The following is a 25,864-nucleotide window of genomic DNA, read 5'->3' as shown; positions in this document are numbered from 1 at the left end:
CAACCAGATCTTTACATATCCTTTTCTCTTCTCTAAATCCCCTCTGTGCTCTGGGATTCAGCCTTTTCCACATGGCTTTCCCCCAGATTTCTGCCTAGTCTTTGCTCAACATCTTCTCTTCCGTGCAAAACCACACCCTGCCCCACCAAACTCTTCACGGATCCTTTGTTCATTCGTTCATTCAACAAACATTTGCAGAGGGCTCCTGTAGTCAGTCAACGACATTGTGCTAAAGTTCTGTTGTGGTCTTGAGGGGAAATGGAAAGTAAGCAAAGCATTACAGAGTCTTAAGAGTATGCAGGAAGTGTCCTGTGACCACAGAGCGTGGGTCCCTAACCCAGTCTCTGAGTCAGGAATGGCTGTGTTAGGGTACAGGGCTTAAACTGAGTCTCTCTCAGCAGGCTTGAGTCAGAAGGGGAAGGAAGGGGAGGGCAGTGTGTGTACGAAATGGAGACTCAGATGGGCAGATAGCGATTTTGGAGAAGGTACTGTAGACTGAACCCAGGGCAAATGCACCGAATTACACCCCCAGCCCCTTTTAATTATTCTTCTTTTCAATGCTGAGCTAGTCTCACTAGGTTGCTAAACTGCCTGAGTTGGACTTGACCTTGAAATCCTCCTGCCTCAGCCTCCCAGAATGCTGGGATTTCCTATGTGCGTCACAACCCCTGGCAAGTTGTGATATGAAATGTGGCTCAGTGTGGAGATCCTAGGTTCAACCTCCAATACCACAAACAAACAAATTTATAAGTGGGCAGGGAAATAAATGTCTCAAAAGTCAGCCTTGTGCAGAAAAAAAAAAAAAAAAAGCATTTTGTTTTTGTTTTGTTTTAAAGTTCCACTATCTTTTGTATTCAAAGGCCCAAATTAATCAGCGTAAGCCAGAGCGTGGGTGAGCCTCAGAGGGGAGTCCAGGTCGGGGAGGCAGGAGCCTCCCTTTGAGAGGAAGAAGGGGCAGGTGTGGGGACCGGCCAGGCAGGCCCTCTGGTGGGTCTCCTGGGGAGAGAAGATAGATGCTCTCAGGCACGGCCAGGGCAGTGACCACACCAAAGGCGACTGTCCTGCCTGTCCCGGAGGTCTGTGAGTGACATTCACACAGCCTGTGCGTCTTGGGCAGGTTCAGAGGGCCAGAGAGCATCAGGACTGGGTGGTTACAGAAGGGCAATGGAAGGGCCAGCATCAGGAATAGGGAACATAGATATTTACTCTCAGGCCAGGCTGGACCCAGCCAGCACCAAAAGACTCCTGGGACATAGATACCAACGTCAGAAACCAGTGAGTCAGGATGCCCGGGGCTGCAGAGGCAGACAGGACACTTGAGGACAAGTGTCCACTCTCCCCTGCCATCCCCTGGGCATGAACACACTCCTGAGTGCATCCACTGTCTCGGGAAGAGAGATGGGAGGGGCAGGGGGGAGCTCTTGAACACAGATCTTGTCTTCCGAAGAAATCACGGTAACCTGAGACAAGGATAAACCCGGAAGTGGACCCAGGACCTTTGAAATGGCTACATTCCAGCCATTTAAATTTTTTATTTTAAGACAGCATCCTCATAAGTAGCTAAGTTGCCCAGGCTAGACTCAAACTTTTAGTCTTCTTGCCCAGAGTGCTGAGATTATGGTCATGCACTATAATTGTCTAAATGGAGAGATCCTTCCTCGTTAAAATCAAATTTGTTTTGTTTTCCCAGGTCAAGGAGACTCATGAGCAAGTTAGGACAGTGAGAGAAAATAACTGCTTTATTTCTGCGTATGCTTGGTGCAATCTATAGGAGGTCATGCTGGCTATCTAGGTGATGGCGACTGGGTTCCTGAAGGACAGAGGACTGTTGTCTCTGAAACGCAAGGCCCTGAAGGTGGCACCCAGCATCTGTATATTTTAAAGGCTCCCAGATGATGTCAGTGTGCAGCTAAGGTTAAGAAAATCAGAAAGTTTGCAGGAGCAGGGTTCTCAAAGTTTAATGTCCATGTGGATTATGGAGGATTTTAACCACAGAGATCCCAGGCGAGCTGAGCGTTTGCTGCAGATGCTACAGGCTCGTGGACCGTGCCTGGTATAGCGAGTGTCCAGAGATAACACTGAGAAGGTTGAATCACAGGGTTTGGAGGAGCCTGCATGCAGACGGCAGGGCAGGGCATTCCAGGAAGAGTCCCCAGTTTCTGGTATGAGCATCTGGGGGGAGCGAGGGCCTCGGGCGGAGCTTGGGACCCAGATGCTGAATTGGGACTGGGAGGCAGGGGAGGACGGGCCCAGTCTAGGTCCAGATAATGATGTCCGTCTATTGGCCTGGATCCTGGAAGACGCTGTGAATTTGAGATACAGACGCAAGCATCCTCAGTCCATGAGGGCATCAGTGATTTTTATAGAGTGCTAACTATATGCAGGGCTCCAGCGTATTTTATGTATATCGATTCACTTAAAGATCCCAGAGTGACCCCATGAAGTAGTAGTATTAATTTCATTTTAGACTTGTTGAAACTGAAACACAAAACGAGTAAGCAATTTTCTCCTACTCTCATAGCTAGTAACTGGCTGAGCTTAGATTTGGACGCAGGCTTTTGGTCCCAGACTGTACTCGCTGACCAGTGAGCACTGTGCCACAGGAATGAAAGGGTTTCCCAAGGAAGTCAGTGTTCAAAGAAGATATTCTAGGTGTTCCGAGGAATTCTGATCCCTAACCCTGACTTTGTATCAGACACTGCTGAGGTCCTCAGGATACAAGGTGGCCTTCGAGTCCTATTGTCACTAGAGGCAGAAGCTTAGCTCAAGCTGCCCTAAACAGAAAAGGCTTGAGTGACTGAAAAGTCAAAGGACAGGATCTAAAAAATAAAAAAGATTTGGATCCAGGTGCTCAAATGATGTCAAGAGCTTGCTCCACCTCCTAGCTCTTCTTCCTTGTATCAGGCATTCTCAGGCAGCCTTTCCTCGGATGTGACAGTGACAGCCTCAGAAGTTCCAGGCTCCCATTCTACCCCTTTGGCAATCTCCATGGAAACAGCTAGGTTGTTTCTGAATTGTTCCTACAAAGTCCTGATGATGGTCCCTGGCTCAGATTGGGCCATCACAAGTCACATGCTAAGCCCTGAGCCAATTACAGATGTCCACTAGGAAAGGAAGCCAAAGCTTGCTCACACAATGGCAGGATGGTTAAACAGATAATCCACGATTCTGTATTGCTTTCACGATCTGTGTTAGCACCCAATTCAAAACTTTGACCAATGGGAAATGGGAGCCAGTGCATAAATGTTCTCCTTTCTCTCCACTGCCGCTAAGAGACATCCGAGGCAGAGTTGGTGTCAGAGGGTACGGTCTGCCATGACTTCCTGGTACCCTTCTGATCAGCCTTCATCCACAGCCTTCCCTGACAAGCTCAATTCTTGTCCTTCCTTTCTTCTTCCTGAGATGTCAGCCCCTATTAGAGTGACAACTCATGAGCCCTCTGTGCCCATTCTGATTTCAGAGGGAGCTGGATCAGGACAGAATTCCTCTCTGTAGTGCTCCTATAACTCATGGGTTTGCTTTTCCTGTAGTCAAGTGACATTCACAGTCACCAACTAGTGAGTGCCTTACGCCCCCATCCTGTAACTCTCGGCAGGCTGTGGGAAGGCTGAGCATCTCCCAGCCCTTAGAGAGATACACCTGGAGGTCTGGGGGGAAGGGTTCCAGAACACTGTGTGGTACAGGACGTGACTTGGGGTGTCACATGACTGAATATTTAACATTGGTATGGAAATAATGCTATTCCTTTTTCTCCTCAACTTTATTGAGGTGCGTTTGAAGTACTAAAATTCACACATTTTAAAAGTATATAATTGGGGCAGTTTTGACATATGCATATAATCCTGAAGCCATCGCTATAGTTGGGATAAACACATTTTAATTACTTTCAAAACCATTGATTGCATTATGTCACTGTAAATTATTTTTCATTCCCTGGAATTTTATATAACTGGACTCACATAGCACATATTCTTTTTAAAAATCTGGCTTCTGTCACTCAGCACCACTAATTTAAGACCCTTTGTTCCTCTGGATTACAGAGCAATAATGCCTCAGGTAGGGAGGCTGCGTTTGTTTATTGGTTCACCTGTGGGGGATCTTTTGGGTTGTTGCTGGCTTTTAGCTATTAAAAATAAAGCTGCTCTGGACATTTGCATACACATTTTTGTTAAAATACCTATTTCCTTTTCTCTTGGGTAAGTACCGGGGGAATTGAATGGCTGAGCCTATCGTAGTTATGCGTTTAACAGAGAAAATGTCAAAGTGTTTTCCATGGTGATTACATACCGTTTAGTGTTCCTGCCGACAGATTTAAATGATACTTGGTAAGGTCACTCTTTTTAATTTGTGCTATTAATTAAAAGGCGCAAATGATTTTAAATAATAGATGGGGACGGTGTCTCCTTGTGGTCTTAGTTTCTGTTCTCTAGTGATTATTTGGGCATTTTCAAGTGTTTATTTGTCATCCATGTATTTTCCTTGGTCCATTTTTGTTGTTTGCTTCTCCCTAATTCCTCCTCCTCTTTCTGTTCCTCCTTCTTTGAGTCAGAGTCTTGCTACATAGTTCAGGCTGGCCTTGAACCCACCATGGAGTCCAGGATGGTCTCAAACTCATGGTGATCTTCCCGCCTCAGCCTCCTGAGTGCTGGGATTACAGGCATGTGCCACCATGCCCAGCACTCCTCCGCTATTTCAAATAGCTCTGTACATATTTTAAATATAAATCTCCTAACAGAAAATGGTTTGTAAATAGTTTCTCTTAGTCTGTGGTTTATTTTCTTAACAGACTTTCAAAAAGCAAAAGTTCTCAATTTCAATGAAGCACAATTTATGCATTGTTTTCTTTTATAGATGGTGCATTTGGTGCTGAATTCAATAACCCTTCAGAGTTTTTTCCCCTAGAATTTACAGATTCTTATATTTAGATATATGGGCCATTTTAATTTTATTTTTATATATGGTACAAGATATAGCTCCTTGAGGAAAGCACTAAATCGTTCACCATCAGGAATGCTGTTAGCTCTAGATTTTTCTGAGATGTCCTTTATCAGATGGAGAAAGTTCCTACTTGTGTTGAAAAACCTTGAATCGTGCTCAGCACACACTGTGACTGTTGTGTTGTGCAAATTTAGATCTTGATCGTTTTTGGAGATTGTCAAGGTTTTCCTGGGAGCAGACAAACAACCGGGCCGAGTCTACACATGAAGTTTTGCGTGGCCCCTGTGGTTGATGACTGGACTCCATGTTCAGCGCTCTGACCTCAGCCACCTTGGCATGGGTCTGTCCTCTGTCCTAGCAGGTCTCAGTTAGGCCACAGCTGGCCTGAGTGATTTGGATCTTGGTTCCATTCTCTAAACACTTCTTCACTAAGCTTTGCAATTTGCAAGGCAAACTCACTGTCCTCCTTTGGGAGATGAGGCCCTCAGAAGCCAAATCCCAGTCACTGCCTCATAAGGACAAAGGCCACATAAATGGCCTCACCTGCCTCCTCAGGGCTGCTGGAGGAGGAGGCTGCCCACTACCTCTGCTCCTATTAGATGTGTCGCAGAGAGCTGATCTCCCTGGACGCACTGGGCCAGCATTGTAACACTCACTCGGCTTGCCCTGCCCCTGCCATCCTGGACTCAAGAGCATGTGGTGGGATAGAAGATGGGGAGAAATCCAAGGAAGGGGTGGCCCCATTTTTTGATATCTTGGCGGCTCCCCATGGTCCTTGGAGGTTCAGCAGCTGAGGTCAAGAAATAATAGTACACCAACCCACACTTAGAGAGGACTTGCTGTGTGCCCACTTCCGCGCCCAGTGTACCCCATCTACACTCTCTGAAACCACACCCATTTCACAGAGGAGGAAACCACAGTTCTGAAAGTCCCTGTCCTGAGCTCACATGTCTGGTCAGTGCAGGGCCTCCAGGCAGAGCTGGACCCATCTTTCTGGGCACTGGATTGCTCCGGTCACCAAACCAGTTCTTTTGCTTTTCTGATTCCACCTGCACTCAGAGGAGCACCTCTGAGAGGTGCCCAGAGGAATGCACCTCCTGCAGCCTCTGACCCAAAAGAGACGGGGAGGAGCAGGTTCCCCAGGGCCCTGGGGCTAAGCAGGCTCCAGCTGCCAGCCGGAAATTAACTCAAGAAACAAGGGCGATGTCTATGGACGCAGAGCCGACGAGGCTGGCTGTCCTCTGTTCTTCATTAAGTAACAAAGGGAAAACTCGGCCGCGCGTGGGGCGTGCGCTTCTCACCGGCACCACCCCAGACTCCTGGAACATCTTTATCCACTTACCCAGGGATTGAGGAAATTCTCTTCCAAGCCAGTTTTATTGGAGATTTTGGAGGCAAAGCTCACAGGCTCTCAATCAATAACAGATGAAAAATGCTCACACTGCATATTTTGGGGAGGGTTCTTGCCCAGGCTTGTTGCTTCTCAAGGCCTGGCCCTGGACATCCCCATCTGATCATATCTTGCTGGGAAATGAAGTTCAAGATAGTTCTAGAAACCAGCAGCCAAGGATGTGAGCCAGATCTGGAAAGCCGCGGATCTAGCAAGGTTGGAGTCTGGCCTGCAAAGTGCCCCTTGCCCCTTGTCTCCTGACTTCCACTCTGGCTCATCTTCCATGAGTGCTCTGTGTGGTGTCCAATCTACAGCCCATAAAGACTCAAAGGCAGCCCGTGGCCGAGCCAGGGATAAAAAACACCAGTGTGCTGATGAGGGCGGGTGGGCCACCAGGCTGAGCAGGAAGCCTGTGTGGCACAAGCCTTCACAGACACATGGAGCTGGAAAAGAAAGCTCTAGGATGGTCTCTTGAGCCTCCATGTCCATCTTCATAGCTGGCACGGTGGAGAAGTAGGGGACAGGATCAGGGAAGCCTGCAGAGAATGAAGCACTCTGGGTAGCCTGTGACCATCTCTAGTAAACCCTCACTACCTAGAAGGGGAAGTGAGGTGCACAGTGTACTTCCCACACCTCAGCAAGCCTCACTGAGCGCCTGTGGTCTGCCAGGCACAAGAAGGTCAGAGCTATGTACACGCAGGCCCTGCCTACTGGAGTTTGCATCTCGCTGGCTGGTGTAGAAACTCTGCCAACATCACAGCTTTCTCACTGAACTTTTTAAGAGATCGTGGCCTTTCCCTTGCACCACTCTGGAGATTCCATCACCCCCAGGCGAGGTCATCTGCGCCTTCTGAACCCCTTTACCATAAACAACCTGCTAAAAAATACTTTGGTTTTGCTACAGTCATGCCCATTCTTGGGCAGATGTTTGTTGAACACCAACAAGGCTCAGGCCCTGTGCAAACACGAGCTGTGGAGGCAGGAGGTGTGCCAGAAACTGGGGTGCCGGAAGATGGGAAACGTGTGCAAGGACTCTAGGAGAGCTTTGGGCTGCGGCAGGATGCAGCTGGTTCAGGTCCACAGTGCAAGGTCAGGTTCAAGCCCAACTCTGCCAGTAAACTTTGTGTCCTATCTGGACCTCAGTTTCCTTGTGTGTAAAATGGAATAATGGATTGGTATTTCTGTAAGTATGGCCTGTGGACCTCTTTCTTCAGAATCAGGTTGGAGTGGGGAGACTTAGTGAAAATGCAGATTCCTGGGCCCCACAGTGGACTTCAGGAGAAAGGCGGCATGGGAATCTGCATTTGTAATACATTTTGACTGTGCATAAATGCCAGTGAGCTGCACTTGGATTCTGTTCTGAAGTGGATTCTTCATGAAGAGGGGGGGCCTAAAAGCCTAAGAATGAAAGTTAGGCAACTGTGTATTAAATGACTCTAGAGCCTCGAGTTCCGTGTCAAGTGCTTTCTGTGTGTTATCTCATTTAATCACCATGACAACCCTTATCCCCTTACTAATTCATTTGTTTAATCACTCATTCTGGCCTTTTGCTTGGCCTTTAATTATGGACTGTATTGATCAGGACCCTTTCATTATAAGTGGCAGAAAGATAACTTGCAGTCCTCCTACCTCAGCCTACCAAACAGCTGAGGTCACAGGCATGCATCATCATACCCAGCTAGGAATTTATGATACTTGTATCTAAAATGTCCAAGGATGTAGAACTTTAATTATGACCAGATGCACATGGTTAGCTGTTAATGTAGGAACCTCTCCCTGCACCCTTTGGTTCTGTTTTCCTTTGCTTGGCTTTGCCCTCAGGCAGGTTTTTGGTTTTCCTCTCCTGGTCCAGTTGCCCACCAGCAGCTGTAGGTGGTGCCCCATCAGCTCAGCCACACCAACTGAAAGAAGGTATCTCTTTCTCAAGAGAGCAGCGGAAATTCCAGACTAGCTTCTCATTGGCCTAGCAAGAGTCACATGTTCATCCATGAACCAATCACTGAGGTTGATGGACTCAGGGCTCCGATTGGTCAAAACTGGTTCAGGGCACCAACTCCAACAAATTCCATAGAGGGAGCTCAGGAAAGAACTAGTTCCCCCAAGGAAAGTTGGCTTGCAGTCTCTGGAAGAGAAAATGGATTCTGGGTGGGCTAGAAGATAAGGATTATCTTCTACAGAGAGGTAAGAGGATTGTAACGTACTGAGCTTCCGCAACCCAGGAGCAGTTTGACTCTGGGCATGGTCATGCTTTCTCTCCAGTGATTTTCTGTCAGTTTCATGTTGGTATAATGACTCCAGGTGGTTTGGAAACACCAAGACAGGACTGTCTCTCTGTGGCCGAGACCATGACACTGACACCTACAACTGCCTGGATGTTTACTACATGCATGGTCAAGCCCTCCTTGGACAGGATTTTTTAATCCTGTCTGAGTGGGCAGGGTGAAACTATTAATCCTGTTTTACACTGGAAGAATCCAAAAATCAGAGCGATGAAGGACTTTTTAAAATAAGAGTCATGAGCCAGGTGTGGTGGTACACATTTACAATCCCAGGGCTCTGGTAAACTGAGGCAAGAGGATCACTAGTTTGAGCCCAGACTGGACAACCTAGCAATTTAGTAAGACAATGTCTCAAGAGAAAACATAAAAAGGGTTTGGGGAAGTAGCTCAGTGCAAAGGTCATGGATTCAACTCCGAGTACCAAAAATTAATAAATAAATAAATTAAATAAGTCACAATTTAGATTCAACCCAACCTGGATGATGCTGGCATCCTACTGTCTGTTTCTGCCCTGGGAAGGAGCATTCCTAACCCCAGCTGACATTCCCTTTAGTCCAGGTAGGTGAGGAGAGGATAGGTTTGCTAATTTAGAACTAGACAGAAAGAAACACCTCAGTGACTGGAGGTTTTCTGAGCCCCACTGCCAGTTGAACAAGGTCCTGGTTTCTGTTGAAGCCACATGGACACAGGCCGCATGGGGACAGGACTGCCGGGAGCAGGGCTTGGGCAGGGCCCACCCTGCAGGACACATCTCAAACTTCCTGGGCTGCAGGGTAACCAAGGTCACTAGGCTTCTGGGAGGGTGGGAACCAAATGTTTGCAGAGCTTCCATGGTGTTCCCAGAACTGAGCTGGGCTAAGGATACCAGGAATCCTGCCCATCATAATCCTCGTGGGATGTTAAGATCTCAAGCAGCCCCAGAGGACACATTGTTCAGGGCTTGCAAACTCAGCCATCAGGCAAGGCAGGCGACTGTTGAGGCTGGTGTGAGTGGGGCATGGAAAGGCACAGACCGCCCTCCAAGGGAGAGCCACCACTTGGCCCGTGCCACATGGAAGAGTGGACCCCATGCTCTCCCATCTGGATTTTCTGAGAGAACCTGGAAATTTGGTGAACACCTCCAGACTTAAAAAATATTTTAATTTTAAAAAGACACCAAAAGAATAAACCAATGTGTTCACAGGCTGTATGATCTCATCTTGCTTTTACTATCGAGGATACTGAAGCCCAGAGAGGGGCGATAACACGCCCAAGGTCACACAGCTGAACCAGAACCGGATCTTCTGCCTTCAGGCCTGTGGTCCTGACCCTGGGTCACCTAGTCCCTCACATGTGTACAGCATGTTCCTATTTACAGTGTCTCACTCTTCATCGCAGCCCAGGCAGAGGCAGAGCTGGTACCGGCCTTCATTTTGCAAATGAGGCTACGGAGGCCCAGAGGAGCTCAGTTTCATGATCAGAACCACAGTTGGAGAAAGGAATGCACACATCTGGCCCAAGGGCAGGCCTGCTCTCCTAGCTGGTGTTAAACACTGCTGTCTGGGTTCCAGCCTGGGTCAGGTCTGCACTCTTTGAAGGAGAGAGATGACAGGGTTAAAAGACACGACTCAGCTATGCTCCCTTAAGGACAAATGTGTGTGACTAAGGAAGGCACCATGAGAGGGACAGCCACCTTGGGGAGGACACAGGGTTAAACACCTTCCACCAAGTGTCTCAGTAAGGCTGCACAAGCCCCCATGGGAGGGTGGGGAGGCAGCTTGGGCACAGAGAAGTAGACTCACCTGCCACACCTACATGGTGACAGGACTGGGCTTTGCAACCAATGGTCTGGATCCAGAAAGCTAGGCTCTAGAAATATTACTGGAAAGAAGGCAGAGGGTTGGTACCTTCGGGGATCCTGCTGGACCATCTCAGGATGCCACAAGGGAAGGTAGTCAGCTTTCCTGTTACTGGAACAAAACATCCAACTCCTGCAAGTTAAGGGAGAGGCTTATTTGGCTCGGTTTTAGTGGGTGGAGTCCACAGTCAGCTGACTTTAAGGGAGCGATGGTACGGTGCAAGGGCCTGGTGGGGCAAAGCTGCTCAGGTCACGGCTGCCAAGAAGTGGGTAGTGGAGAGCTAGGTCCTGTCCCCAGTAACACACCACCTCCTCTGGTCAGGCCCCACCTCCCAACAGCTATGAACTGATCAATGTTGACTCCATTGATGAATATAGGGCCCCATGAGCCACCTTCCTAACACATGAGACTTTGGGGGTTATTCAGATCGAAACTGTAACAGCTCCCTTAGAGATGGGAATCCATAGGTGATTAAAAGAAGCCCAGGCAGCCAAGGTCACTGGGCTAGAACTGAGCTTGGAGGCCACAGGAACTAAGCTTTCAGTGTCAAGAGCACACTGATGTTCCAAACAGTTAGATCCAAAGTCACACAGCAGCTTGGTGAAGAGCCAGGGCTAGACCCCAGATGGCCTTTCTGGACTGCATTTCCTGCTGCCCCTGGATTTGTTGACACAGTACCCTGCGGTGTCTGAATCTCTGCTTAGAAGACTTTCCCAGATGGGATTCACAGGGGTCAAGATCCCTCCTGCCTCACCTCCCCATCTTCTGATGATAACCCTTTTAAAACTTCGTGGCTCAAAACAAGTTTTATGGTCTCTCTCTTGTGTGCGTGGTTGACAGGACTCAGCTGGTGCTTCTTTGGTCTGCTGGAACAGCAGGTCATTTTAGGGGTTCAGTAGGGCTGGATCCAAGAGGGCAAACTGCCCTGGCTGGTAGTTGGTGCTGGCAGGAGGCTGGGGGCCAAGTGGCGCAGTGCCTACATATGGTCTATCCACATGACATGGGCTGCTCACAGCATGGCGGGAGAATTCCTATATGACCGCAGATGAGAGCCTGTCTCCCGCAGTAGCCAACCCGGGACCAGGTGTGAGGCTGGGAGTATCCAGGACGATAGTCCAGCACTGGGCATGAGTGCTGGTAACCCAGATCCCTCCTGGGGTTTTCCACTGGTTGCAGGGACCCTCACCTAGTTCCCCTCATCCAGGGCCTCTGTAGGCTCTCGAGTCTAGTGTGGCACCTGGCATGGAAGAGATACAAAATAAATATTTGATGGAAGGCGAGAGGGACTGAGGGAGGAAGGAAGGAAAGGAGGAAGGGAGGAAGGGCTTCCTACAATAACCTGTCTCCTCCCTGACCCTGCAACACGCCGAGCCCCTGCACACCTTGGGCCTTTGCACTGGCTCTTCCCTTTGCCTGATTGTTCCTCCCCCTCATATTCCATGGCCACATCCCTCCTGCCATCCAGATCTCAGCTCGGAAGTCTCCTTGTCAGGAAGCTCTCTCTACCCCCCAGTGTCACTTCTACTGCTAACTATGCACTGCGAGTGATCCATTCAGAAAGTTCATCACCAACTGAAATGTTCTTAATCACTTCTTTATAGTAGTCATCGTCCACTGCCCTCCTTCTAAACCCAGATTTCTCAACCCTGACATCCCTGAAATTTTAGGGCAAGGATTCTTTGCTGAGGGGTGGGACATTCCGTGCACTGCAGAAAGTTTAGCAACATCCCCCATCTCTGCCCAGGAGGTGCCAGCCATATTCTCGGCTGTACTGTATAGCCCCAGACATCACCAAATGCTCAGTGTGTGTGTGTGTGTGTGTGTGTGTGTGTGTGTGTGTGTGTGTGTGCAAAATTTGAGAACCACTATTCTACAACACTAGTTCTCACCCTTGAGCAGCACTGGAATCCCCTGAAGATGCACGGATTGCTGGCATCCACCCCAGCATCTCTGCTGCAGGGGTCTAGGGTGGGAACAAGAATCTGCATTTTCACAAGTTCCCAGAAGATGCCCAGGTTACTACACACCAAGAAACACTATCCCCAAGAGCATAGCGGTTGTCCTCTTGTCTCCTGTGTGTGGAGGACAGTCCCTTTCCACAGCGGACCTGGTAGGGGACAGGGAATTGCATGTGTTTGGGGAAGGGTGAGCCAGCACTGCACACTCTCCGTGGTCCATCCACCGGCTCAGTCACAGTGAGGCCACAGCTTGGAGACAGCGAGTTCCTGTTCTCTCTGGCTTTGTCCAAGGTGGCTTTACGGCTTCGCCATTCACGGTGGATTTCTCCACGGGTCTCCCCAGCCATTCTCCTTACCATGGATGGGATAATTGCTGTGCAAGGCTCACAGTGCATTGCTCTCAGAGCCACCCTCCCTCTATGTCCCTGACTCCCTGAGGATGGATGCTCCTTGTCCCCATCCCTGCTGTCTTGTGCCTGGAGGACATGGCAGAAGATGGTGCCACCAGACAGCAGGTTTCAGTCCAGAGCTCTGCTGGGAAGGTCAGGGTTCCCTGGGGGCGGTGATGGGACCTCATGTAGCCATAGTAACATTGACAATGATGACCACAGGTGCCGCTGTGGAGCTCACTGGAGACCAAGCACAGTAAAAGGACATGAGTGACTTGTACTCCCTGCTGCCCTGTGAGGCGGGTACATGGTATCACCCTTCTTTTACAAAGGGGAGACTGAGACTCTCAGAGGAGATGTCATTTGACAATTTTGTTTGTTTGTCTTTTTGAGACAAATTCTCACTAAGCAGTTCAAGCCAACCTTGAACTCACTTTGCAGCTCAGGCTGGTCTCGAACTTGCAATGATCCTCCTGCCTCAGCCTCCCGAGTGCTAGGATTACAGGTATGCACCACCACACCCAGCTATTTGTCCCAATTTGAATGGACCTGCAGAATAGGTGATACTTGGATGAAAACCTGTCTTATTGCCTGACGCCTCATTCCTAACCTTTCCTCCAGCACCTCAAACTACCTCAGGAAATGCTAAATGATTTCCTGGTGAGGAGGAAAGTTTGGTGGCTGGGCTGCCATTCCACTGCTCCCAGCCCCCACCAGACATGCTAGGCCTTGGGGCCTCTGCATGTATGATCCCCTCTCCCACAGGCTGCACAGCTTCCCCACCTCTTCTCAGAGAGGTCTTAGATTACCCTCCCAATGAGGACACCCTCACCTCCACCTCTTCAAACTGCAGTATCCACCAGGACTTGGGCTATTTCCACCTCCTCACCTGCTTTCCTTTCCTCCATAGTGCCTTCTCCACCTGACACACTCCATGCTTTACTTATGATATTTTTATCTGTTCTTCCCACCAGAATGTCAGCCCCATAGGAGTGGAAAGCTTTGGCTTGTTTGTTCATGGCTGTGTCCCCAACACTTGAATCCCCACCCTGCCAAGGCCTGAGTTCCTGGTAGATACGAGGAACTCTCTGAGTGTTTGTTGAAGGGAAAGAAAGAGGGAGTGGACAGAAGGAAGGGGGGAGAGAAAGGAGAAAGGAAAGGAAGAAAGAAGGTTAGGAAGGAAGAAGGAAGGGAGGCAGGGAGAGAGGAAGGTTCTTAGTCCTGATGTGTTAACACCTTTAGATTAAGAAACCCCTAGCAGATTAGTGTATCAAGGCTGTGTGTCTAGGTCGGTCATGGAGGCATGATGTTGGGCACTGTGTATGGTGCCTGGCCCCTTCCTCTCTGGCTCTGCCCCTCGGCCCTGCTTCCCCCCCACCACTGACTAATCAGTGATCTGCTCCATCCTTCTGCGTATTTCTGCCCTGAAGGCAGCTGACCATGGACTGAATCTTCTGTGACTGTGAACCAAATTAAATCTCTTTTCCTTTAAGTTGTAGAGTGTTGGGTATTGTGTCCCAGTAATGGGAAAGCTGATTAATACAGAAAAGAAAGGAGGGAGGGAGGGGAAAAAGTAACCAACCATGGAAATCCCCAGTTAAAAACTGATAAATGTTTCCTGCCGCAGGACCTCACAGAGCCTTCATAATTCTGTGTATTTTTCAGCCCCCCGCTGGGACCAAATACCTGACACACATGATTTAAAGGAAAAGAAGGTTTATTCAGGCTCATGGTTTTAGAGGTGTCAGTCCATGGTTATCTGGAGCCATGGCAATGGAAGGATGTGGTGGAGGAAACCTGCTCACCTCATGGAGGCCAGGAAGAAGAAGACAGGGAGGGGGAGGAGAGAGAGAGGGAGGACGGGGCTGGGGCAGGAATACACTCAGCTCACACCTCCAGCGACCCCCCTCCTCCACCCAACCCGACCTCCTCACAGTGCATTCAGCCGTGAACTCATTGGTGGGTGCCTATTGGGAGGTACAGTGCCTCATGGTCTAGTTAATTACAACGTCCCCACCTCTGAACATGCCAGACTTTGAAGGAGCAGTTTTGCACGCAGGGTCTCTCTAAGTCACTAAGCTGTTCAGGCCGGGCTCAAACTGCCTCAGGTCCTCACAGTGATGGGCTTAGAGGCATGTACCAACCACACCCATCCTGTTTCATGTTTAAACCAATACAAGTTTAACATATATTTCAGCTGTAGCAAGCTAAGACTGCATGCATATATGCTATATACACTTTAAGGAAGAGGCGTAACTGTCATTTGATGACAGCAGTTTGGGCAGTGCTGCAGCTAACCCTGAGTGTCCAGGACATGTGCCCTCCTGCTCATTCTCTCTCTGCTTCATAACAAGCGCCCCTGGTTGTCCAAGCACATGTTTGCCTCCCCGCACACCCATGTGGAGACTGTGGTGAGGGTCGCCTGTGTGACAGCACGGGCCCGCTTGCAGAGAAGCACGCTGTCATAGCATGCTGAAAGGACTGACTGTCACAGGCGGGGATAGGGCAGCTCACCTTTGAAAGAGCCACTCACCAGGCAAAAACAGGGTGGCCTCAACTCGGGACAAACAAACACAGGCAGACAACGAAACCATTGGAAGTAGCTGGGAGCCACAGAGACTGCAAGAGCTCGACTTTGCTGCACGGGGGCACCAGGGAGCAGGTCACCCTGGGACAGCAGTGTCCGCGTCTTTATCTGCAGAGCCCACAGCCCTGTGGGCTGAAGGACTCTGGAAGTCAAGGGTGTCTCACTAAGAGGAACTTTAGTCTCTGCTGACCAAACTGGACTGACTTTAGCACCTTGAGGCGTCTCTTACCTGCAGAGAAGCTGTCACTTAAATTAGACAAGCGGTGTCCAGATCTTGCACTTCTGCATCCACAAACCGTGGCACAAGTCCTGGCTCAGTCATCAGCTGAGTCACACAAGAAGTCACTTTACCACAAGAACCTCAGTCTCATCTGTAAAATGGAGCAGCAGTCAGATCAGACTGGTCACTTCCTCTTATTTTCCTTACAGTTACTCAGATTCACGCATCCATTCTTTGTTCATGTATTCATTCTTCATACACTATGCTGGACTCCTCTAAACCCTGGTCATCAGCCTTGGTCTCTGACAGCCAGCAGCATCCCCTGTCCCATATGTGGTCTAGAGGAAGGAGAAAGCTGGGCACAGAGGGCAGGTTCACTTACGCTGCTGAGGTCCTGCTGTGTCCTGTTTTTTTTTTTTTTTTTTTTTTTGTCTTTTTCATTTTTATTGGTACCAGGGATCGAACTCACGACTGCCTGCTTGCAAGGCAGGCGCTTATGCCGCTGAGCTAAACCCCTTTTGTTTCCCCTGACTTACAGATGTTACAGTGTAGCAAATGCTTGCAATGTGCTGGACTTTGCACTCTGCAAATTCAAAGCAAATCACTGAATCCTTCTGGTGACCTTCTGATGTACATGCTATGATTATTCCCTTTTCCTGGAAGGGGAAGTCATGGCTCAGAGAGGCTAAGAGCTTGCCTGAGGTCACACTGCTGGAAAGCAGTAAAGGTCCTTCCAGGCTTCTGGGTGCTGGTGTGGCACAGTTATGGGTGGGCTGAGAGAGAAGAACAAGTTGCATAAACAAAGTAACCAAGACTGGCGTCTATTTGAAGCTCATAGAGAGAGGTAGGTAGGTAAGAAGTGTCATGTAAACAGTGTTTGATGTGTACACAACGAAGAATGGCAGAAACCAGTTACCAGCCAGAGATGAGCAGAGTTAAATGTCGGTGAAAAATTTTTTCGCTTCAGCCCCATATAATTCTGGAATCCATGCACATCGTATCTGCATGTGACGAGCCTTTCCTAACAGGACTTTTTCACTTAACAAGACACCGTGGTCATTAATTAAGTATTCTCTGTGGGAAAATGACTGTAAAAAATGGCTTGGTGTTCTGACTACGGGAATGCTTTACCCTCCAGTGGATAGATTTATCCTCAACTTTGCGTATTTAAATTGTATCTATATTTTAGTGTTATAAATGGCTCTTGGATGAACATTCTTATAGATAAATCTTTCTCCACATCCTCAGCGATTTTACAAAAAATTCCCATGAGAAGAATAAGCAGCCGATGCCCTCTGCGGGCCAGGGCGGGGTGGGGGGAGGGACAGGGGCCGGCTGCGCTGGGCCGGCTGGGCGGGCGAGCTTTGGTTTAGCCTCCTGACGCCTTAGAGGGGTGGCAGCTGATTTGTTAGAGCTGCCACTGAGATCCTGGCACAGCTGGGCTCTTACAACTGTCCTGAGGGCTTTTTCCCCACAACTTCAGCAGAATGTGGATATTTTGTCTATGGAATTGAATTTTCATCTTAAAATAAAAGAAGGAAGGGATTGATAAACTCAAAGAATCCCAGAGTGGTTAACCTTGTGTCACCCCCTAAGAAAGGTGACAGACCCTGCCTGGGTAGGGAGACCTCTGGCTTACCGTGGACTGTCCACAGGACCTTATAAAAGTCACTTAGTCTGCTTGCTACTTTTCAAAAGGAGAGCTCTGAACAAGACCACCGAAGAAGCTTCTAGCTCTAAAATGCTGATTCCCTCAGCCCCTTGGCTGTAGCAGGAAAAGCTACGTTTACAACTCCTGGGACTGGAGGCCCAGCTGGAAAGCATATCGCTTAAGATCATATCACAAATCAGCAGCAGCACCAGGGCTGGAACCCAAGCATCTGAATCCTGGGATCTTACAGTTCCCATGCTGTGCAGGTTGTGACAAGGGTGTGCACACATCTCTCAGGAGGAGTGTTTGTGTGTCTGTGAGCTGCCAGCTCTGTGAGTGCACACATACCTGTATGTACACACACACACATATACAACTTTGTGTACATATGTGTTTGTTTGTATATGTCCATGTGTCCGCCCTTTCTGCACGTTCACATCTGCCATGTATATATGTTTCTGTGTGTATGTGTTGGTGTATATGTGAATGAGTGTGCATGGATCATCATGTGTGTATCTGCATCTGCACATCACTATTCTGGGCCATAGTAGTGTGTGTGCTTTTCCCTACGAGTGTGTGCACATTTAGGTATACACAGCATTTGTGAGTCTTGTGCAGGGTGGGACCCTGACCCCAAGGTGAGCCTGGGCGTGGTCCGTGCTGTGTGTGGAGTCTTCCAGCCGCACAGGGTGGCAGGAAAGCCTCCCTTTGAACATGTAGGGTGTCAGGCTGCTCCTCAGGGCACCTGAATTGGGGCTTTTCACTGGGATTTTTCCTTCTGCTCTGGGATGCTGCTCCAGCACCCTCGCAGAGGACAGGGACTCAGCCCACTCCAGGAACACGTACGGGGTTCATGCTGGGCATGGGAGAGATGGAGGCAGGCGAGGTGGGTGGGATGGGATTGCTCTGGCAGAGGCCACAGTGCAGCGCCAGGAATGGCAGTCAGCCGTGAGGGTCCCACTGTTGTGGAACTTTCTGGGGCTCTGAGCTACCCTCACCAGGACCTACAGGTGGGCGGGGCTGCTGGGCAGAGTGACCAGGTGGTCAGTGAGGTGGAGAAGGTGAAGACAGTGGCAGAGAGCGGGTGACACATACAACTGTGCAAAGCGAAGGGAAGAAATAACCAGAAGGCAGAAGTGAAAATGCAGCTTCATTTCCCCCCTGGAAGTGAAGAGTTAAAATGTGGTGGATGCTGCTTCTGTGTGTATTTTTACCCCTTGAGTTGGAATCACACATCGTTATCGTTTGGAAACTTGCTCTGATGTTTGTGCCGAAGGGATGCTGACAGACGTTTCCCACGCTGTAAGCGCAGCCTTGAGCATGCGCAGTGAAGGCCTGTGCAAGCTCAACCCGGAAACTCCTATCCGGCGGGTACCAACCTCTTGGGGACTCACTTTCAGTATCTGTACCCAGAAAGGAAAAAGGAGCCTCCTTCCTGGGGCAGCTTGGAGGATTAGATGAGGTGATGGACGGTCAACCCCACATACCTTCAGCAGCCTAAAAACCACAGATACAAAATATTTTTTAAAAATCGTGTTTGCACTAAACATGTACAGACTTATTGTCAGTAATCTCTAAACAGTACAGTGTAGCAATACACATTTATGTAACATTTACATTGTATTAGGTATGTAAATAGCTGGCATGGGTACAGAGTGGCATGCAACTGTAACTCCTAGCAGGAAGGGAAGGCTGATGCAAGAGGACCTCTTGAGCCCGGGAGTTCAAGGTCAGTGTTGTAAGGTAGTAAGACTATCTCAAAAAAATTAAAATGCTATTATAAGTAATCTAGAGATGGCCCAAAGTATAAGGAAGGATTACAGACTAAGGAAAGCAAATCTGCCACTCTTCAGTGAGGGGACAGGCGAATGACAGAACAGATGAGACAGGACGGGGCGGGGGGGGGGACATTTGGGCTAGGAAGATGGAGGGGAGGAGGAAGAGAGGCTGTAGCCCCTGCACCGCACTGAGCGACTCTCCTAGCTCTATCCTTTGTAGCTGTGTGAGCGTGGGCAACGTACTGTCCTCTCTATGCTGTGGTTTCCTAGGCTGGATTAACAGTGGCACTTACCTCCTGTTGAGGGTGGGATTGTCCTAGAAACCGCGTCTGACACACAGTGCTGAGTTGTCATGAGGATCCCCTGTCCTGGGAGCCAGGGTGAGGGTGTCTCTTAATGTCAAGTGCAGCTTCCCTCGGGGCTCCTTGTTCCCAAGGGTCCAGCAGGGGCGCCTCCTGGGTGCCTCCCTCCTGACTTATCTCCCCTGGGTGCCTCTGGCCCCCCTTTCTTATCTTGCCTCCCGATCTTTCCCAGGACTCCGATGGGGGAGCTTTGTGGTGTCTGCGGTTCCGCTGGAATATCCAAGTCAGCCGGCCCCACACAGACACACAGACAGGATCTTTCATCCTGGGAAAATGAGCCTCTGTGTCCCGTGCTCAGACAGGGCCCGTCTTGTTCCCCACTTTGCTGAAAATGCTCTCCGCCGCCCTCACCTCAGGAGCCCTAGCAATGAAGGTGATCTTGAAGATGACGCCTCCCTTTCGCTGGCTCAGTTCACTGCCCAGAGCTTCACTGAGCTGGGCCCATTCACAGGAGGGAAAAGGCCCACAGGAGGTGCCGCTGCCGCCAGCGGCCCCCCAAAGCCCTGGGCTGCAGCTGGGTGAGGCTAACTGCTAAACTACAGACCTGGAGTGACTGGGTGTGGGAGCCAAGATGGGGGGGCGGTGCCAGGAGCCCCGAAGATGGGGACCTGCACTCAGCATAACCACTAGCTCAGGAGGTCTTAGTTTTCTGGAGCTACAGCCTGAACACCAGGGAGAGGCTGGCCCAGACGTCGGAGGCAGGAGGAGCCTTGGCACCAGGTGGTCACATGTCTTGAGCATCATCAGCATGGGTGACAGTGACAGCTTGCTGAGTGCCCGTCATGCCAGGCCCTGCACAGAGTTTTCATTTCTCTTCTTTTCTACAGGCAAGTATTCTTACCTGCATCTTTCAGAGGATCAAACAGGCTCAGAATGGTGATGTGATTTGTCCAAGGCCACACAGCTCCTGCAAGGCAGAGCCAGGGTCACCTGCAAGATCCCAAGACGGCATCTGGTTACAGGATTCATTCGGGATCTAGGCGGGTGAGGCTGGGCCCTGATGGTTCTCTCCTGAGCAGAAACAGGTTTAGAAATCTCTGGGCTAGAAAGATGATCGGCCCCTTCAGAGCTGGGTGGTCCCCTGGCCCCTGATTCAGACGAGGAGCGCCTCGGGTCACAGGACGCATGCCCAGCAGCATGCCCTGCTGGGCAGTGGGGGGACCTGGAGGATCAGAGGGCCCTGTGGCAGAGAAAGCACTCAAACTTTGACCTGGACGATCTCAGATTTTGCCCTCACGACTACTTCCTTCCTGAAAACAGAGGGCGAATAGCATCTTATAACATGGAGGATTCATGAGATATTGGGGAGCCCTGAGCCCACACTGCGGCCCGTGAGGTCTCCTCTGCCTGGGTTCAGGATCGTTCCCTTTGAATCTCCCGTGACAGTGCCCTGTACCCCTCTTACAGCATTGACAGGACTTCCATAGCCACGGACAAGTTCCAGGTAGGTGCTCACAGACTCACCTGTGATTGGTCGTGAGTACTTTCTTAGGTCTTTTTCCTGGCTGAAGCATGAATGCCTGGCATCCACAACTTGAGGGAGAGATTTATTTTGGTTCACGATTTAGTCCACAATCAGCCAGCTTCAAGGCAGGAAGGCGTGGTAGAGGGGCCCGGGAGAGGAGAGCTGCTCATGTCAAGGTGGCCAGGGAGAAGAGAGAAGGGAGGTTTCCTTCCGGGTCATGCCTCACTGATTGCCTCTTCTATCCAGACCCGGCCTCCTGAGAGCCCTGATGAGCACAGCACCCCCATGGTCCAACCACCTTCCTAAAGCCCCGCCTCTCCCACCCCACTCCCCCACCTCAGACCCCTGGAGGAAGGCACAGACACCACCAAAGATGAGGCCCCGGAAGCAGAGCCTGGCCCCGGGCCCTGGTGCAGGGGTGCAGGGGTGCAGGGGTGCAGGGGGAGGCACTCCAGGGAGGACTGAGGGGTGATGTGCAGGGCAGCTGAGCAAGGCCATGGTCTCAGCAGGGGACCCCCTCAGCTGCTCCCCAGGAAGGGCGGCTGCTCCCACAGTGGCTGGGGACTAGGGACCCAGGAGCAGCGGGTATCTGGGTGGGACTCAGACAGCACCCAGCACACCAGGCACCCTGTGTCGTCCTCCAGACACGCCTCACATCCAACAGACTGTGGCCATGGCCCGCTCCCTTGTGGGGCTTCCATTGTGGCTGGTCATTGTCACCTGCTGCAGACACCAACCCCTCATCTTTGGTCACTTTTACTTCTGACAGCCATCTGCATCCAACCTCCTTCAAAACTACACAGCATGCCAGGCCACAGTCCTCTTCTGAAACCCTTCTGCCTCAGCCATCACCCTGGAAACGACACCGGCTTGGTCTCTCACCAGGGTTTAGAGAGATCTGCCCTTTCTTTGCCAACTTTGAACTATGTTAGTTCAATTCTCTTCCTCACTTACTAAACCCCTACCTTACCTACATTGGCCCACTTGTATCATTCTGACCTCAGGACTTTTGTCTTTGCTGCTTAGATGTTTTGTCCACATTTCAATCGTAGTTAAAAAACCAAATCCCTCTTTCCCATATCGCCAGGTTGAATTTCCCTGCAGCGCTTTGCACTCTATGTATAAATGTTTTATTTATGTTTCCACTTGTTGACACCCCTGCCTGAGGGTTAGCACCCCAAGTACAGGAGCTTCATCCACCTCTTCTCTACCGTGTTCCTACTGCCTGGAACGGAGTCTGGCATGTGGGGGCTCAGGAGAAGTCTTGGGGGTGGAGCGAGTGACTCCCTTGCCGTGTCTGTCCCGAACTGCTTCCTCTCGCGGTTCTGGACGGAGGACCTGGCAGTGCTGCCCTCTGCCTGGACTCTGCTTGGGAATTCTGGCCCATCCTCCCGGCCTTGTGGGCCCCGTGACAGGGACCCTGCCCTCGGACTCAGGGAGACCAAGCAGCAAAGGTCGCCGCCAGGGCCTCGCAGCAGGAATGGACTCGGTCAGCAGCCTCGTCGGCTCACGCCAGCTGCTGACTGGGACCTTCTGTCTTGCAGGACGTTACTGAGGGCCGTAAGATGCTCCTGCCGTAGGCCAGCATCCTGGCCTTTTCCTGTCAAATTCCTGGAGGCACAGAATCTGAGTCTCGGTGTACAAAAGGCGCCTCCTCCTACCTGAGCAGGACTTCCAGTTCCCTACTCAGGAACCGAGGGGTCCCCACAGCCCCAAATCCTGCCTCAGCTCAGCTAATTACAGTTTAGGTTGTCATTATAACACCTCACTTTGGGGCACCAATTGCTTCTTTCTTTCTTTCTTTCTTTCTTTCTTTTTTGGTGAGACAGGGTCTCCACAAGCAGTTCAGACTGGTCTTGAACTCGCTGTGTAACCCAGGATAGACTCAAACTCACATCGATCCTCCTGCTTCAGCCTCCCAAGTGCTGAGATTACAAGCATGCATGACCATACCTGACTCTGGTGCGGCAATTTCTAAATGCATTAGTAGCTTCTTGGTTCTTAATGACCAGACACACTGTCTTAATGAACATAAGCAAAAAGGCAGCCACACTGGTTCCTAACATTGAGAAGAGTGAGTGTTTCAGGCAAGGCTGGATCCAGGACTCCAGTGAGGCGACTCTGACGGCCTTTTCCTCGTCCTCTGCCCATAAGTTGTGGCTCTGTTTCCTTCTGCGTGTTGACTTAAATCTCAGACAAGCTTTTCTCTACGGCGTGAAAGGCACTTCTGCCTGCCCTGCGTCCACACTGGTCCTGAGCCAGCAGGTTTTCTCCTGGGGCCCGTACACTGACCTTTTAGCAGCAATCAGACCGGCCGTGTCTGTCACCTCTGTTCTTTGTGCCACGTACTATATCTGGTGGGGTGGGTACCTCGGCCAGCATTTCCCCTGGAACCACAGGAAGCCATCTCTGCACCTGTGCCCAAAGTCACCCAGTTCAAACGGAAAGCAAACAGAAATGACCATGAAGGTCACAGCTGCAGCGCTGTGGTCATTGCTGTGCGGGTCGCGATGTCAGTCATGTTTCCTTGCTCAGGCGCGAATGGGCACAGTCCTGGGCGAGTCCCAGGGCAACAACTGTCCCCTCACAGCGTGTGCTTCTGCTGAAGGAGCTGTCCAAACTGAGGCAGTGGAAGCCAAGATCGCTCTGAATTCCCTCTGGGCCCAGTGACTTTCTCGCCCTTCCCACAGATGGTCACAGGCCAGGGGCCTCTCTCCTCGTGAAGGAACCCGGTCCTGGGGTGGGCCATCGTTCAGTGACACACACACCGCCGCCACCACCCTCGCCACAGTGCATTGCATGAGTCACAGTTGCCAGGGGAAGGAAAAAGAATTACATGGTTAAATAAATTCAAGCAACTCTAGGTTACGTGAAATCAACTGCACTTCTACCATGCAGGACTTCTCAGAGCCTTTATTGTGCTAATAAATCTTATGACTTTCAGAGAGAAAGAGAGACACAGAGAGAAAGAGAGAGAGAGAGAGAGAGAGAGACAGACAGAGAGACAGAGAGACAGAGAGACAGAGAGAGACAGAGAGAGAGAAGCATTTCCCACAGCACTTTGTCTCTGAAGTTCTTTTTTGGCATATGATCTAATAGCTCTCATGTCCTATGGCAAATACTGGGAGAACAGATAGATAATAGGATTTGGAGCTAGAACTCAGCTCTGTCATCTGGCAGCAGTGTGACCTGCATATATCAAGCCTCAGTGTCTCCACCTGTAAATTGGGATCATTACCATTATTGCCTTACCTGCTTTCTTTTCTCCTTGCCATGGGCATGAAGTCATCCAGCAGAAGGCCTGGCACCATGAGTTGCTCTTCTGGGATGAAACTGATGTACCTGGCACATCAATGGGTGTGACCATTGTTCCAGGTGGTCACAACTTGAGCAGCTCGAGCTGGGTTATGGTGCCCGTAATCCACACTGAATCCCCCAGGCACAGAAACCCCATCTCCTTGAACACAACAACTTGCTTGTGTCAGACATCTTTAAGACTCCCCTGCAGAGAGCTGATGCCCCCCACCAGTTGCTGGGAGCATCACCAGCAGTGATGTCAGTGCTGAGGGCTCCCGCCAACAGGCTGGCATAGGGGAGGGACAGTTGTCACAGGAGCAAGGAACAGAAACCTCTTTGTCCAGAGTCACTGCTGTCCAGTTCCTCTGGGGAATCATCAGATCTGAATTCCAGAACTTCTTTACATTTCCTATTGCTTATTACCACGCCAAATGTCACAAGCTTTATGAATTCCTCCCTACAGACTCAGAGTGTGTGAACAATGATTTTTTTTTAAGGATAATGAGTGTTTCCCCACTGAAGCTTTGTACTACATGAGCCTTGGACACAAGGCTGGCTAACAGGTCTTAGTCACTTTCCTCGTTGCTGGGACAAAATACCCAACATCTGCAATTTAAAGGAGAAGAGGTTTATTTTGGTTCATGCTCTGGAAGTTTCAGTCCTCGCAGGGTCTGCAGCCTGGGCGAAGGGAAGCTGCTCACCTCATGGTGCTCAGGAAGCAGAAGGCCAAGAGACGAGCCAGAAGGGAGAGTTAAACCCGTCTAGGTCGTGTCCATAGTGAGCTGCCTCCTCCAGCCAGACCCCTGCTCCTGAAGGCAAGTTGGTCACGGTGCCCGTAATCCAAACACCTCTCCCCATCCTGTGCACTCAAATGGAGCCAAGAGAAGGAGCAGTGAGATTTTTCTTCCCCCCCAAGACCCAGGGGGGGCCCAGGCAGGGGCAGAGACAGGTGCAGTGGCCCTTCCCCCATGCTGGAAGCTTCCCCCACAAACCCCCACATTCTCTGTTTCCCTGGAGCTATGTTTTTGTCTCTAATGACTAAGAGTTCTGACTACTAAAAGGAATGTTTGAACCATTTATTCCTAAGTGGAAATTCAATAAATGTTTCCTAATCACTCACTTTGTGCAAGACCTTCTAGCAGCCCTGGGAGCACGGACAGGGCACAAGCCACGTGTTCCCTGTCCTCCTAGAGCATTGGGTGAACTGACTTGAAATATTACCTTTAATTCTTGATTATAAAATGGATCTAAACAGTAGATGCCAGGCATGGTATACATATGTGTAATCACAACACCCCAGGAGGCTGAGGCAGGATGATTTCAAGTTCCAGTCCAGCCTAAACAGTTTAATGACTTGGTGAGACTTTGTCTCAAGATGAAAATGAAAAAGGTCTGGGATGTGACTGAGTGCAAAGATCCTGCATTCAGTCCCCACTACCGCAAAAATAAACACCCCCAAAATAGTCGAACACGGCCAGGAGTAGTGGTGCATTCCTGTAATCCCAGCACTTGAACTGCTGTGAGCTTGAGGCCTGCCTGGGTTACAAAGTGCATTCTAGGCCAGCCCAAACTACACAGTGAAACCTTGTCTCAAAAAGACCAAAACAAAACACCCACTAGAAGACATATACCAAAACATTTGAAGGAATGTTTTAAAATTTACTTAAAACCCCATCGTTCGGGATCATCATTATTAGCATTTTCATAGATTT

The 25,864-nt window shown here is 50.1% G+C and overlaps 1 long non-coding RNA gene across 2 annotated transcripts; it reads right to left on the bottom strand.

Annotated features, from left to right (window-relative positions):
- Positions 1 to 9,726: 9,726 nt before the first annotated feature.
- Positions 9,727 to 25,164, bottom strand: LOC111757178 (uncharacterized). Of its 2 annotated transcripts, none has more exons than XR_010042991.1 (9): positions 22,056 to 25,164; positions 20,855 to 21,017; positions 20,232 to 20,320; positions 19,322 to 19,396; positions 18,630 to 18,747; positions 15,609 to 15,750; positions 11,632 to 11,682; positions 10,494 to 10,577; positions 9,727 to 10,176 (listed from the first exon to the last, which is right to left on the bottom strand). It is a non-coding gene; the product is annotated as an uncharacterized LOC111757178 (long non-coding RNA). The 2 variants fall into 2 exon arrangements; XR_002791539.2 differs by having other exon boundaries at positions 21,826 to 25,162.
- Between the last annotated feature and the right edge of the window lie 700 nt (positions 25,165 to 25,864).

Source organism: Cavia porcellus, unplaced genomic scaffold (genome assembly GCF_034190915.1).
Source record: "Cavia porcellus strain 051 isolate PalLab524CR breed Dunkin Hartley unplaced genomic scaffold, mCavPor4.1 scaffold_25, whole genome shotgun sequence".
Lineage (NCBI taxonomy): Eukaryota > Metazoa > Chordata > Mammalia > Rodentia > Caviidae > Cavia > Cavia porcellus.
The sequence above is the reverse complement of the archived record's forward strand: the minus strand, read 5'-3'. Positions and strand labels throughout refer to the sequence as shown.